Source organism: Heterocephalus glaber, unplaced genomic scaffold (genome assembly GCF_053883595.1).
Source record: "Heterocephalus glaber isolate CG9 unplaced genomic scaffold, H.glaber_assembly_v1.0 deba00001461, whole genome shotgun sequence".
Classification (NCBI taxonomy): Eukaryota; Metazoa; Chordata; class Mammalia; order Rodentia; family Bathyergidae; genus Heterocephalus; species Heterocephalus glaber.
In genome coordinates this window covers 46,494,393-46,509,271 of record NW_028258308.1, presented here as the reverse complement: position 1 = coordinate 46,509,271, position 14,879 = coordinate 46,494,393, and the positions used below count along the sequence as shown (strand labels likewise).

Genomic DNA, 14,879 nt, shown 5'->3' with positions numbered 1-14,879 from the left:
GCCAGCAGTGAGTCCAGCCAGCGTGGCTCACCAGGACTCACAGAATTTGCTCTCACTTCATGCTCACCTCTGCCAGACCAAGTTGCTACCTATGTTACCCACCCGAGCCCCGACACTGTCTCCACCATGAGAGCTCGTGATACAGCCATTAAAACAGCAAAGCATGCATTGAGTTTAGACTATAAACAAGTGTTCAGTCTACATCTTGGGTGGCTTCTGTTATTAGCTTTCCCATCACAACACCTACACCCATGACTTAAAAGTTTGCTGGCTCCAAAGCAAAACCTTCCTGAAGGAGGGCATTGTCGACCCCACTGCTGACTACTGGAAACTGAGAAGCAGTGAGGGAACTGTGCAGACAGGAAGGGCTGAGGGGCCAGAGGTGGACCCCAAGGCCACCTGTATGCAGTTGCTCCACCCAGATCCTGGAGTCACAAGCCAATCAGACTGACACCACCCCAACCAACAAAGGACCTCAGCCCAGTGCCGAAGGCCAGACCCTCACCTTCCTGGCCCCTTTCAGTCCTCTGCTCTTCTCTCTCTCCTTTAATCTGAGGATAGCCACAGCTCCCCTCCCTACATCCCACCACTGTGAATCAAAGAAGCTGGGGACTCAGTTACCTCCCCAGTCCACACCATCACAACCCCACTGTGCACGTTCCAATATCACTCTGTATTCAGATGAGGAAACCTGGCTCTCAGAGAGATGAATGCCAGTCACAAATGCTGCCCATGGCCCTGGGCATTTAGCCCAGTGGTTCCAATGCCTGCCCCAAAGCACAAGTTCCCAAGTTTGATCCCCAGTACCAAAAAAACAAAACCCAAAAAACAAATGCTGCCCAAAGTGACTCAGACTTGATCCTGACTTTAAGTAAATTCCAAACCTTCACTGTTCTTCTAGGCTCTGCCACTCTCTCTTATTCTTTTTGTGGTCCTGGACAATTAGCAATTCTCTTTGGAGATATCCAGCAATGAATGTGTTATGTGTTTGAACAAATAAAATTTCTCAGGGTTCTCAGGGCTGTAACTTTCCTCACTTTCCAGGCCTTTCCATCCTGGTAGCCCTTGGAAGTGAAGAGGCAGACAGACAGAAGAACAGAGAGATTCATGAGGGCTGAGCTACAGATGGATGGGGCCTGGGAAGCCCAGCACTGGCAGTGCCCTGCCCTGAATTTTGTCCCTAAGAGACACCCTGGAGTGGGGGTCAGTCACCCATGGGGCACAGAAAGAGGCCAGCTGGGGATTGATTTCTCATGGTCCATTACTATTTTTAAGAAATCTCTCTTTTCATGGTCACTAACCACAATCCTATCTTTTATGTCTGATATTCTATTTTCACATTCACTCAATCCACTTTAAGTGGAGTAATTAATCTTCTGGATATCTATTTGAATCTGTTTCATGGATTCCATTTCTTTCCTAAGTTGGGAGTTCATGGTTTCCATTTCTTTCCTATGCTGGGCATTTATGGCTTCCATCATGGTCCTGAGATCATCTATTTTTTATCTGTTTCCTTTCTAGAGTTTCTAATCATGTCTTTCATTCTGCTTACCATCTCTGAAGTTATCTGGGAAATTATTTCTCTTGAATTTCTCAAGAATCTCATTCATCTGTATTGTTACTTCCTCTACTATTAGTTCAGGGTGTGCAGGTGGTTGATTATCAGATTTTTCCACCTCATTTTCCCCAGAATTTGCCTTTGGTGATGTGGATGTCTGGTTTTGTTCCTTGATTAAGTGTCTTCTAATTTCTAATTTTGTTTGTGGTGCTGTTTTTTGGTTTAATTTCTGGGCTGTTTCTTCAATATTGCTTATTGTGAGTATCTTTATTACTTGTTTTTAGAGCACTTATGTAGTGATTGCTGCTCAGATAAATCTTCCAGGTATAGTTGGTCTTTCTAGGCTTTAAGTCTCTAATGACTCTTATACAATCTCATTTTCAGCATAACAGAGAGGACAACTGATTAGATCAGTCATGACATCTTAGCCCAGTTGCTACAATCAGCAAAAACAATGACATCAAACACAGCCTAGAAAATGACAATTTGTGGTAGCAATTAATCTGTCACCTTTAACTATGTGAACTAGATCAAATTGATGTTCAACCCAAATATGTTTGTAGTAAATAAACACTTCAATATAGCAAATTTACCCTTTGGGATAAGGATTTAGAAAGGGTTAGGTAGGGATGGATAGAGAGATAGAAGGAGAGGAAAAGGTTAGAAGTGAGACTACAGGACATAGAAAGATCATGCAAATTTTGGGAGACTTTTGAAGGCAAGAGGAAGAGAAAGAGCAAAGGAACATTGACAAGAATAGAACAAAGTAACAGCCATAGGGAAGCTAGAGACTTTATTCATCTTCCTATAAGATTAGTGACAGTTGATAGAAAGGAAGAGAGAGAAAAAATCCAAACTAGGACAGGAACAAAGAGGGAGAGAAATGCAGAAAAAGAATGGAGAGGAAAAAAATAGAAGAAAAAAGAGAAAAAAAATATATATATATATGAAAAAAAGGCCTTCTTCAGGGTACGTCTATGTTGTCCCGGTAGACAACGTGGGCAACAGTGAGCAGATCTAAGTCTATTAGTCTCAGCAAACCAGCTGTAGTTCACTTGGATTCAGGCTGATTTCTGGCTGCAAGGCCCAAATTGACCTCCCTGACCTCTTGAAGGACTGAACTCTGCAAGATTCTACTGCAGGATCTATCTGTCCTTCCCCTGGGTTTCTATGGGAGGTGTTGATCCCACCAACGTACCAGCCATGGTGGTCCAGTGTACATTTATTGCAGAAATTTTCTTTTTTCCAGTAGGCTCCAATTTTCATTGAGGAGCAGCCTCAGAGAGGCCTTTTCTGTTGTTCCCTTCTGCTCTAACTTCTGGAGCTCATCACCCTTTATGGCCTCTTAGTGGCTCAGCAGTGTGGATTCAGATACCTCACAGCCTGTGTGGCCAGCTCAGGAGTTGTGATGCTGGTGTCAGCAGCAAGACATATTTTTTACCCCAGATCTGAAGAAGAAAACTAGGTTGCTTCCATATCTTAGCTACGTTAAAAATGCATCCATGAAGAGAAAGCTGATATTCCTTCAGCAGACTAATTCTGGTCCGTAGATACAAGGGACAGGATTCCTCCATTACATAGTAACTCTATAGTTACTCTTTTGAGGGACCTCCATGCTGTTTCCCTTGATGGTGGTGCTAATATGCAAACCCATGAATGGGGCCCAAGGGTGATTTTACTCCACACCTTACCCACACTGTCACCTTTCATCTTTTTGATAGTAGCCATCTTAACAGATGTCAGGTGATGTCTCCTTGCAGGTTTAGTTTACATTTCCTGATGACTGGCAGTGATGAGAATGTTTCCCATGTATCTAAGTGCCACTTTACATCTTCTTCTGAGAACTTTCTATGTAGGTGCTCTGTCCGCTTGGACTGGATTATTTGTGTTCTCCATATTGAATTGTTTCAGTTCCTTAAATATTTCCACGTTAGTCACATATCAGTATATGGATTACAAATACTTCCTCCCGGTCTGCAAGTTGTTTCTTCACTCTCTACAGTTTTTGTTTTTCTCAGGAAAAAATAGTTTAATGAACTCTTGTGTGAATGTTTGTTTGTTTGCTTTGTTATCTGAGATTAGAAGTCATATCCATGAGGTTTTTGTCCAGCTCAATGAGAGGAGTAATGCTCCTATGTTCTCTTCTCACAGTTACACAGAACAAGGTTTTATGTGATGAAGTTTCTGAGGTGATTTTTGAATGTATCAGATAAGCATCCTATTTCATTCTTCTACTTCTGAATAGAAAGGTTTTCAATATCATTCTCTACTCTGTATTTATGGAAATTTGTGAGAGTTCAGTTGATCTTGGGAGAGGGCTTATTTCTGGGCTCACTCTCTCTTAAACTAAGATGGGCCAGTGTAAGGCAGAAGATTACAGCATGGCAAAACAGCTGGGCATCTGGGCATGTTTTGTTTTATGGCTCCCATCTAGATGTCCACCCAAAGCCTCAAACAGTTATAGGTGGGGCTTTCAGAGGTGGCTGGATCTAGAGTGTGTCATGCTGGGAATAAGTGTGTGATGCAGGGATCAAGAGTGACTGAATACTAAATTAGTTTGGCACAGTTGATTGGTTCAGCATAGTTCTGGCTGTGGAATATGGGAAGGCTCTCCTGGGTAGGACTGATCCCCACCCTAAGGGTGTATAGCCTGGATAGAATATAAAGGACAGGAAGAAGGCTGCTGTGGTTGCTTGTCATTTGCTGCTTAGCACTAGCTGCCTTCTGGTTTGATGACCTCTGCCCCCCAGGAACTGTTTCTCTTCTGTGATGCCCCTCTGCCATGTTACTGTGCCTTGGAGCCAGTGACCTCTGAACTGAAACTATTACAAACTGTCAACTATAATAAACATTTCCTCCTTTCACTTTGGGTGTCTGGTATTCTGTCTCAACAGTGAGCAAAGCAACTAAGACAATCTGTCAGTCCAGGAGACCTGTCACAGTGGCCAGGAAGCATGTGCAGAAGAGCTTCCAAGCCCTGCATAGGATGCTGGATCTGACATCAGAAGAGCAGTATTGGCCTCAGGGCCATTCTCTTCTTTCTCTTGCTGGGCCCACCCTGTGGGCCCGACATACTCTCATTTTCCACACTTATTCAGAACACGCTTGTTCTCCCTTCCTGTCTCCTTTCTTTTACCTTTAAGAAATGAAAATCTCAGTGTTCCTTAGTCATTCAATCCAAGTGACACAACAGGTCAACAACAGCCTGGAAGGAAACCCCAGAATTCAATAGTGAATATAACTGTATTTTTTTTTTGGTACTACTGGGTATTGAATATATAACTGTATTTTATGCTACTCTCAGGCTGTTTGTGCTACTGTCAATTGATACTAGACATTGAAGTCTGGTATTACAATGATTACAGCTTTGTTATTTTTCTTCAGGATTGCTTTGGATACATGCAATATTTTATGGTTACATAAATAATTAAAATGTTTTTCATGAGAAATAATATTGAAATTTTGAAAAGAACTGCATTGAATTTGTAGATGGTTGGGAAGTATAGACATGTTAAGAATTTTAGCAATTCTGATTCTTCCAATTTAGGAAGACAGAGACCATTTTGTTTATTTGTGGCATCTACAATTACTTTCTTCAATATTTTACTGTTTTCAGTATTAAAATCTTTCTCTTAGTGCTTCAAAAGATTTTACTCTTTAACCTACTTAAAATCATTGAAGACTTTCAGGGCAAGAAGAAGAAATAAATTGAGAAGATTTGCATTTTTAAAGATTACTGTGGCTGTAGCATGAAGAATACTTTGAAGGAGACAAGAATGGAAATGGTGAGGAGTGGGTGTGAGTGCCCACACCACAGATGATAGTATTGTGGACCATGGTGGTAGCTGCACAGTTAGAGAGAAGTGTATGGACTATAAAGATACTTAGAATGTAAAATTACTGTCTCCTGAACTGGATTAAATGTGAAGCATAAAGAGGAAGAGGCTGAAGATTGAACATGTAAGAAGACAGTAAATGGATTTAGAAAGAAGGGTTGACTGAAACAAGAGACCAACTTGGGCAGAAGGATGTGTTAGAAAGGATGAGTGGAGAAATGAAGCAGGAGGTGCCTTGAGGTTTCCAGGGCTGGAATATCTGACAATCTGAGGAGGGGTAGAACAGAAGGGAGCGGGGGGGGGGGGGTGTTGGCTGCATTATGGAAGGCAGTGTTAGCCATGCCAAGGAATTGGACCTTGTCAAAGTTAAAGAATGAGACACAAGAGAAAGATATAGGGAAGGAATTTAGGAAGGGACCAGGATCACAAAGGGAATTCCCTAAATAGCCTCATAGACAGAGGAGAGGAGAGGAACTCTGGAGTGTGATGGAGATCAGGTAGGAAGTGAGGATGAATGACAGATTCAGAACAGACTAGTGACTTTAGTGTAGACAGAAAACAGATATTGTTCCCCTCTGGGCATGTTATACTGATGTGCCCAGGAAGTGCAATATGTGTGTGTGGAAATCAGGGAAAGAAGTCCATGCTGAAAGTGAAGGTTCAAAGAAGGCAAACAGTAAACATCTTCATAGTATGAAAGGTTGAGAATTAAAAGGGGAGAAAACTGTTTCGCAGAGATTGGAAGAGACAGGAGAAAAAGCATGGGGTAGGTTTGATCCAAGGCAGCGTAGAAGTTCCCAGCAGTAGGACTCAGTGATGCAGGAACATGGGTCCTGCTCTTTAGCTTGGCAGAAGCCTCACCAGTGGTAACCTAGCAGCGGCCCATTGTAAACAGAGTTGACTCTCACTCAATATGAGTGGTGGGTATCTTGATCATCATAGACCTGCTCCGGGATTCCATCCTGCCTTCAAACTGCTGCCATGAGGGAGACAGAATTTGGTAACCATGGGTGCTCAACCAAACATGCACCCCCGTAAGCCCAGGAGAGGATACTTGCAAATGTCAGCATGAAATGAATACAAGGCCTTCTCTTAGTGTGTGATGTTATGTAATAAACAGTAACCTAGTGAAAGACTATTTTATTCAATAGTTTTCCCATGTTATCCAGTAACTTTTGTTTCTTGGGTATAATTAGCAGGCCAAATATATCAATGCCCTATGAAGTCATGGAGAATTCTTTCAGGCTTAGTTATACTTGAGCTATGTTTTTTCCTGAAAATTTTTACTAGTACCATTTCCTTCAAGTCAAGGGATGTTTGAGCAAAATGGAACAGACTCTAAGTACTGAAATGTGCTCAGATTCCCTGGCTTAACAGACCAGAAGATCAAGTGGTATTTCCACTCAAATTCAGATTTTAGTTGAGTATCTGGGTTGTTTAAAAGAGGGATTGGTAATTCTCCCACACTTATCAATAGTGGTGAAAAATTGCATTATGTGTATATCACTGGCATTCTGGTTTACACTCTATAAAATATTTTCACCAATAAATCTAAATTTCTTATTTAATCCTTAAAGCAGCCCTGTATGCTTTATTAGCTCAACCTACTATACAGATATGAGGCTCAGGGAATGGGAGGACACTCCAGGGTCACAGAATTAGGTCATGTGGTGAACAGGAGAGGAGCTCAGGTCATCCAGGAAAAATGTCCTGTGTGGAGGCACAGATTCAGTGTGGATGCTTCTTTAGCATTTATTTCATACCACATCATAGGACAGTGACAATCTGTGCCCAGCAACATGTATAGGTCCATCTCGTTCTTCTCCTCATAGTGAGAGCAGATAACACCACCAGATATTTCATTTAGAATTGGAGTTCACATTGTGGAGGGCTTCCTGTCTGATAAATTAGACCTTTTATGAGCAAAAAGACAAAGTTGGTAACCTGCAAAACAGAAGTAGCCATCCATTCACTAGCTGGAGGAGAAGACAGACAGCCTGAGATAATAAAATATATAGAGACAAATAAGGAGCAAAATAGAAGATAGATACATAGCAAGTAGGAACTTCAAATAATCCTCTAAATTAGCTATTTAACTGACTCAAAGGTATTTTAATGTATATGCTAATTTGTTTCATTTACTCTACTAGATTCTGTTTGTTCATTGAAAAGAAACTTTTGTGCTATTATCTCAATGTTTCCATTTTGTGAGAAGGAATCTTTTAGGTCTGTCTTGTAATTTGAGTAACTGCTTTGAAAATAATGATGCACAGTATATCAACTACTGTTCTCTTATAATATTGTTATGAAATTTTCTCTTACTTTCACATAAATTTTTTTAAATTGTAAAAACTGTTATGTGTGAGTATGGACAGAGAGCCTAGAAATATATTTAACAATGCAACAGCACACGTCCATTCTCCTTGTTATTGAGGACTTAGGACAGGATACAAGTTAAACCTGAAGTGCAGACAGTGTCCAAGAACTGATACATAGGCCATTCCTCACACTGCACAGTAGTTTTCCTTTTAAGGCATGGTTTACTAGACTACATGCATAGCAGACACAAGGTCTTCAGTTTGATCCTCAACTTTGCAAATAGTAATAGTCATAAAGCAGGAGATACAGATTCTAAATGAGATGAAATTACACATAGTATTAGGAAACTTTATGAAATGTGACACCAAAGATTCTGAAATAGGCAGAATGAAATAAAAAAGTAAACATTATTTACACTCTTAAAAACAGCAATGCAGATTATAATAAGTTGTGTGAGTTCTCAATTATGAACATTTTTCACTTATTGAATTAATGATTATACCCAGGTACAGTTTTCAGAGATTCACAGGGTTCGCACATGTTATGTGGTGGATGCAGTCGAAGTGTAGCTGTTGTTCTCTGTGTGTGTAGAACACAGGATGAGCTGACACTGCTGGTCCAGACACTGTCCCACTAACAGCCTGACTCCAACACGACCAGCCAATTTCTGCACCAAAGAAGGATTTCTTAGCTCCCTGCTTCCTGAGTTTATCCTGAGTGGGATCCAAAAGTCAACAGATACAAACCACTTAGCACACCTATGGCTTCACAGTGCCTTCACCACTGTGTTCAATAGTATTATTTTTTCTGTGCAATTGACTCAGGTGCTCACAACTTTAGAATATTTAGAGGTGTATCAGATTAGCGTAGTCAATTTAGCCCACAATTTGGTAAAATACCTTTTACATATTTAGCCTTAAAATATGAAATATCATCCTTTATTCTCATATAAAGTTTGCATTTTTATTCTTTATCATAGCCTAAAATTATATGAAACACAGTCATTTGAGTTTCTCTTAATAACTACTATGAAAAATATCCAATTCCCAAAAATAATAGGTGGAAAATAGCTCAATATGTATATCCCTGCACTATTTCCTCTAAATCCTAAAGGCCAATACTGATTGCTAATAATTATGCTAATCATAATGTAAATGATAATTCCTCATCACCCTAAAATTAAACTTTTTCTTTAAAATAAACATAAATCATTTTGCATGGTAATTTCATCTTTATTGGATGATTCTTTCAGTTTTAATTTACAAGAATAGTTTGTATTTCCCAATTCATTTCATCCCACACAATCTGGATGGCCTGACAGGAAGTGTTTGCTCAGGATGCAGCCAAGGCCTTTGGGCCTAAGTCCGAGACAACTCACACTAGTGACTGAGTGACAACATAGACAAGTCACCAGAAGCAACAGTGTTATAAAGATAGTGGTTATGCTGGCCACAATGACTTCACAATTCTGGGGCTGTACACCAGAGAGGAAACTTCACATCTCCTGTTTGCCACCATCTCTGCCATTTTCCTCACCATACTGCTGGCCAAATGGATGATGATCTTTCTGATCTACACTGACTCGCACCTCCACACACCCATGTACTTCCTGCTCAGCCACCTTTTCTTGATTGACATGATGTACATCTCAACCATCGTTCCCAAGATGCTGGGCCAGAGAACCATTTCTTCTGTGGGGTGCACAGCTCTGCACTTCCTCTACCTCATCCTGGTGGGGGCCAAGTTCTTCCTGCTGGGGCTCATGGTCTATGACCACTATGTGGCCATCTGTCACACCCTGCGGTACCTGGTGCTCCTGAGCTGCTGAGTGTGCTGGATGATCATAGCAGGCTCCTGGTTTGGGGGCTCTCTGGATGGCTTCCTCCTCACGCCCATCACCATGAGCTTCCCCTTCTTTGGCTCCTGGGAGATTCACCACTTCTTCTGTGAGGTTCCCACAGTGCTGAGCCTGGGATGTGCAGACACAGTCCTGTATGAGACAGTGATGTATGTGTGCTCTATGCTGATGCCACTCTTGTTCTCTGTGGTGATCACTTCCTATGCCTGCTTCCTGACCACAGTCTACCACATGAGCTTAGTGGAGGGCAGAAAGAGGGCCTTTGCCACCTGCTCATTCCACATGCTTGTTGTGACCCTGTGCTACCTGGCCACCATGTACACTTACATGCTGCCACTCTCTTACCACACACCAGCCCAAGACAAAGTCTTCTCTGTGTTCTACACCATACTCACACCCATGCTGAACCCCCTCATCTACAGTCTGAGAAACAGGGATGTGGCTGGGGCACTAAGGAGGGTGCTGGGGAGCATCAGGTCTTTCCAGTGAGTGTCTGGAGAAGCCTTCTGAGGGTTGGCTCAGTCTTATGGGCATAGGGATGGAGATACTGAGTTAGGGTGGTGATGTCACACTTTAGAAAGAACCAGAAGGAATGGTTTGGGTGGACAGGAAAGCAAACATTGACAAAATCTTCCTTCTTAACCCCTCTTCTCTCATCTCTTCCTTTCTTTCTGATATCTTCCCTTTTCCTAACCTGTTCACATGTAGTCAAAATAAATATCCAGTGGCTTCCACAACACAAATGAGAAAATGTTTCCCAGGACTTTATCCTCTTGTAGGTATAAGAAGTCACTCAAAACTTAAAATATCATGGACAATATCAAGGGTAGCAAGAGGGAAGACAGGACTAATGGTACTGGTGTCTAAACCTATCTCACCATATAAAGAGATGTAGAAGGTTATCTTCCCTGAGCATCTCAGCACAGTTGGTGAGTTGTTTTGTGCCTCATCACCTGGGGCTTGGAAGCTTCACTGAACACAGTTTGCTCAAATGCTGATCGTCCTCATTGAGGTCAAACATTGTCCTCATTTCAGTAAAACATCAGTACTTAAATTCTGTTTCTTTCCAATGACACACAGTGAAGACTCTGTGTGTGATAAGTTACAACCAATGGATGAAAAACAAAAAACAGCACCCAGAGCAGAGGTCTTCAGAACATACTCTGAGGAGCTTCGCCAAGCTCTGGTGAAACAAACAACTCTTTGGTTTGGGAAGATATGGAAACACTTTTTAGAGGTGTTAAATTATCCTCAAGGTGAACTGTGAACCATCACAGTAATACAGGTTAGCTCATGTTTATCTCCATATTCCCAGTCACCATGGACTTGAGGACAGAAAGCAGATAACAATCATGTACAACCCCTGCCATGGTTATGTAAGGAATTCCTAAAGGATGGAAGTGGCAGCTTCAATGAAATTTTCAGGAGCTATGTGGAAACACCATTATAGAAACTTCATCATGGCATGGCCAACACCACATGGATCAATCTTTCTATAAAATTAATCAAGGATATGCCCTGTCAGCTTCCTTGACCTCTAACCCTCTTAGCACAAATGAGGCTCATCGAGTTCTGTTTTGCAGGTAAGGACAGTGGACCTCAAGTACAGACTTCAGGGTTCTTGTGTGCAGTAGATGCCAAGATTACTAGAAATTTTACCAGTAAAACCTTCTATCATATAGACGTAACTTTCTCATTCATTCAGTGATCAATAAAAGCCCCTACCCTAAAGAAATTCACAGTCCAGTGGAGGAAAGACTGTGCAAAAAGACAAAAAGCAAATTAAATAAATTTTATATCCCTACAATGTTCTCTGTGGTAGAAGTGACAAAGCTTAGCATATCCACATCTTGTGCCCAGCACATCCATGTTGGGCCACCTCCTGATATATCCATAATGTCCACCAAGAGACAACAGCAATAGGTACACTGTATGGGCTTCCAGAAGCCCACTGGTGCACTGATGTTGAAATGGATAAATACATCGTGACATAATCATAGTGATAGAGCAATAGTACACAATAAGACAGCCCTTTCTCTTGCCTCTGCTTTGCCTCCATGTTTTTTTCCACAAAATGTTTTTTTCCAGAAATGTAAGTTTGTGCGGCAGTGCTCCTGCCCAATGTATCAAACTGTTTTGCAAGTATTTGAAGTGCATGACCTTTCAAGAATGTTCTGTTAGCTGGTGCCTTCCAGGAATATTTCCTTAACACCACCCCTCTGCTTCTTTGAGCATGATCAACCAGTATGTGTTTCAGGAATGTTCTGTAACTCAGCCCACCTGCTTCAGTGCCTGCTCACCTACCCAGCAGATCCCTATATAAGGATGCTCCCATTTCTGGTGAAGTTCTCAGTCTTTGCAGTATGAACTCCAAAGCGGGCACAAGGAAAAGGATTTTCTCCACCAGTGACCTTCATATTCTTAAATTCTCAAATTGAGATAGCTGCCACCCAGAGCTGTAACACTGAACTGTAACATTCAGCTGTGCCTCAGAGCTTGGGCATTTAGCTGTGACACAGAGCTATAAAACTTGACTAGAGCAATGAGCTGTTCTACTTTGTCACAATACCATAAAACTAGATGTTCTAATTCTACTTGCAGCCACATAGATTAATCCTATAACCACTATGCCCTGCTCAAAAAGTACATTTATATGAAGTGTAGATCCAGTAAAACTAATCTATGATCTTGGAACACATCACTGGATGGGTGTGTGCACAGGCTTCTGGGTTCTGGTACTTTTCTCTTTCTTTCCATGCACTGATTTACCAGCCAGAGTTCAGCTTGACATAATTAACCGGGTTCAAATTTCTGTATGTTTAATATTTTGAACTTATACTTCAATAAAAGGTTAAAGATACAACCCATGTAGTGTACATAGGAAATGCAATGATGATGTGGGAAGGTGGAGATAGGTGGAGGGCTGCCTAGCTGTGTTGTTCAGGAAGGTCCCCAGGGGACTGCATTTGAGCAAAATAGGGCACAGGGAGAACAGAGATGGAGCCATCCAGGCAGGAAATACAGCCAGTGCCCATGTAGTGGAACAGAGATGGTGTGTCCACAAGGAGGAACAGAGTCACTTATCTAACAGAAATAAAGAGTGGAGAAGATGAATCTGAAAACCTTCAGGGAGCAGAACAGAGAGGGCCTTGAGTGCTTTGGTACAACAGTTGGAAGTTTCAACTGTTAAAAAGGCCATTGCAGGATGCCATGTGAATAGAAGAAATGGAAGTTTTCTCTGAGTAACAGGAGAGACCAAGTTATATAGGCAAGGGACATGGAGTTAATCTACACTTTCTCCTGTACACGATGCCATGCTTGTTTGGGTTTGGTGTGAATGGTCTGGTGCTGGGGGAGAAATCAGTGACTCAGGAGAGAATTTGAGGAGAATTTGTGCTGAAGCCCTGTGAGGATGTGGGAAAGGCTGTAATACAGAGGCCACATAGGTTTGATTCTGTGTAAAAGGAGAAAAGGAAGAGTACATGCAATGAAAGGAGAAAAATGCAAAACAAAGTATCTTCAGGTCTGAGAATTCACTTTCAGTATTGCAGTCCTGTCATTATTTCTTGACTCTTTTGGCACAATCCTAACAGCTGCAAGGTGGAATAGAAGACACACATAGGAATAAAAGAGACAGAAACAATGATAATGTTACAATTGCACTTTAAGAAAATGGCAGCTTCAAGAAACAAATTTACCCAGGATTAACCATGCCTATTTTCCCCTCCCAGGATATTCACCACTCAAAAAGAAAAAAATACCCAGGTCTTTAAGATACAATAAGCTTATAAACTGGTGCTTCGCTTCTCCTCTAACACTACAGGTTCCCAAATTCCAGAGAATTCTACCCCTGGATACAGAATTTTATACAAACTATGTACAAACTTCAAACACATGCAAATGGTTTCCATTCTGAATGACCCCACTAATAGGTATAGTGACAGACACAAGAAAATACATCCTAAGACCCCAAAGGACCCAAGAACACATAAGAACCCCAGGCCGGGCTGTAGCTCACTCTGTGTGCACTCACACTGCCTTCTCAGTGTGGGCTTATTTGGTTCCACCTAACACATCTGACAGTGACTCTTTTTGTCATCTGGAAATGCTTTTCTGTGACAGGAAGCTCTTCTGTGGGCAGGGTGACTTGAGGACCCCATCTTCTCTCTTTGTATTTATTTTATTAGGTATATATTCTCCATTAGGATTCAGTTTCTATACACATCCCATCTTCATAACTTTTAGTTCTATTCCCCCCCATCTACCACCATTCCCAGTCCCCTTCCCACATCACAAGTCTCTGTCCTGTCACAGGCCCATCCAGTGATAGTTGGATTCCTATGGCTGTGTAGACACTCACAGATAAGGACACTTTTTGACAGAGTTGATTATGTCATTTAACTGCTTCAACTAGTTTAGTCTATTATGACTAAGTACATGAATGTGAAAGTTTTTAAATCCAATTCTTAGGGCTCAGAATATGACACCCCAGAATATGGGACCTTGGTGTACTGAATAATTTTCCTGAATATTTTAAGCTGAAAGAAATTGAGAAAACTGCAGAAGCAGAAAGGGGAAATGGCACTCCCTTACCTTCTTCCTCCTTCCTCCCTGAGAGCTGCCATGGAAGATTTCTCTACTCTCCCTCTGAAAGGAGGTCCTAAGACCCTCATTCTAGAAGGGTCCTGCCCTGCAACCAAAGGGAAGAAATGTCACAAACAGGCCAGGAAGGACCCAGCCTTGCCCAGTTCCCCTCCTGAAGTTATTACCATGAGATCACACCCCAGTATCTTCCAATCAGAGTCCTGTGTGACCATCATGAAAACACATTTTTCCCTGGATCTTTGGAGTTTTATTTCTGAAGACTCCAGTGCCACAAAAACTAGATTGTTGAATTTTTTATGCTTTTGTTGACCCCTCTCTTTTTCATGAAGATGTCTGGGTGAGGAAAAGATACTACATTTTCTCACCTGCAGCACCAGTTATCAGCCCCTCAAACCCAGACACCGTCCCCTTCTCTTTTCCCCCTCAATCACAGGGAGCTGCAGCACAGCACAGGACCTGTGTACCCCACTGCAAGGCAGTGCTGATCGTTCCTGCACCCCATCCTCTAGAGACCAGAAGCACACAGGGCTCTGTGGGGTGTTGCCCAGTCCCAGAGAACATGGCCACCCCCATCCAGGCCTAATGGATGGAAAGGCACCGTGAGAGCCACTGGAGACTTGTCTCCTCTGTCTTTTTAAATTAATTTTACTATGTATGTGTACATTACAGCATAGTTAATTTTTTTCCTATTTTGAGCTTTTAA

At 41.8% G+C, this 14,879-nt stretch overlaps 1 pseudogene; it reads left to right on the top strand.

The window, feature by feature from the left end:
- Nucleotides 1-5,307: 5,307 nt before the first annotated feature.
- LOC101719386 (olfactory receptor 2T1-like) lies at nucleotides 5,308-13,344 on the top strand (annotated as a pseudogene).
- The last annotated feature ends 1,535 nt before the right edge of the window (nucleotides 13,345-14,879 follow it).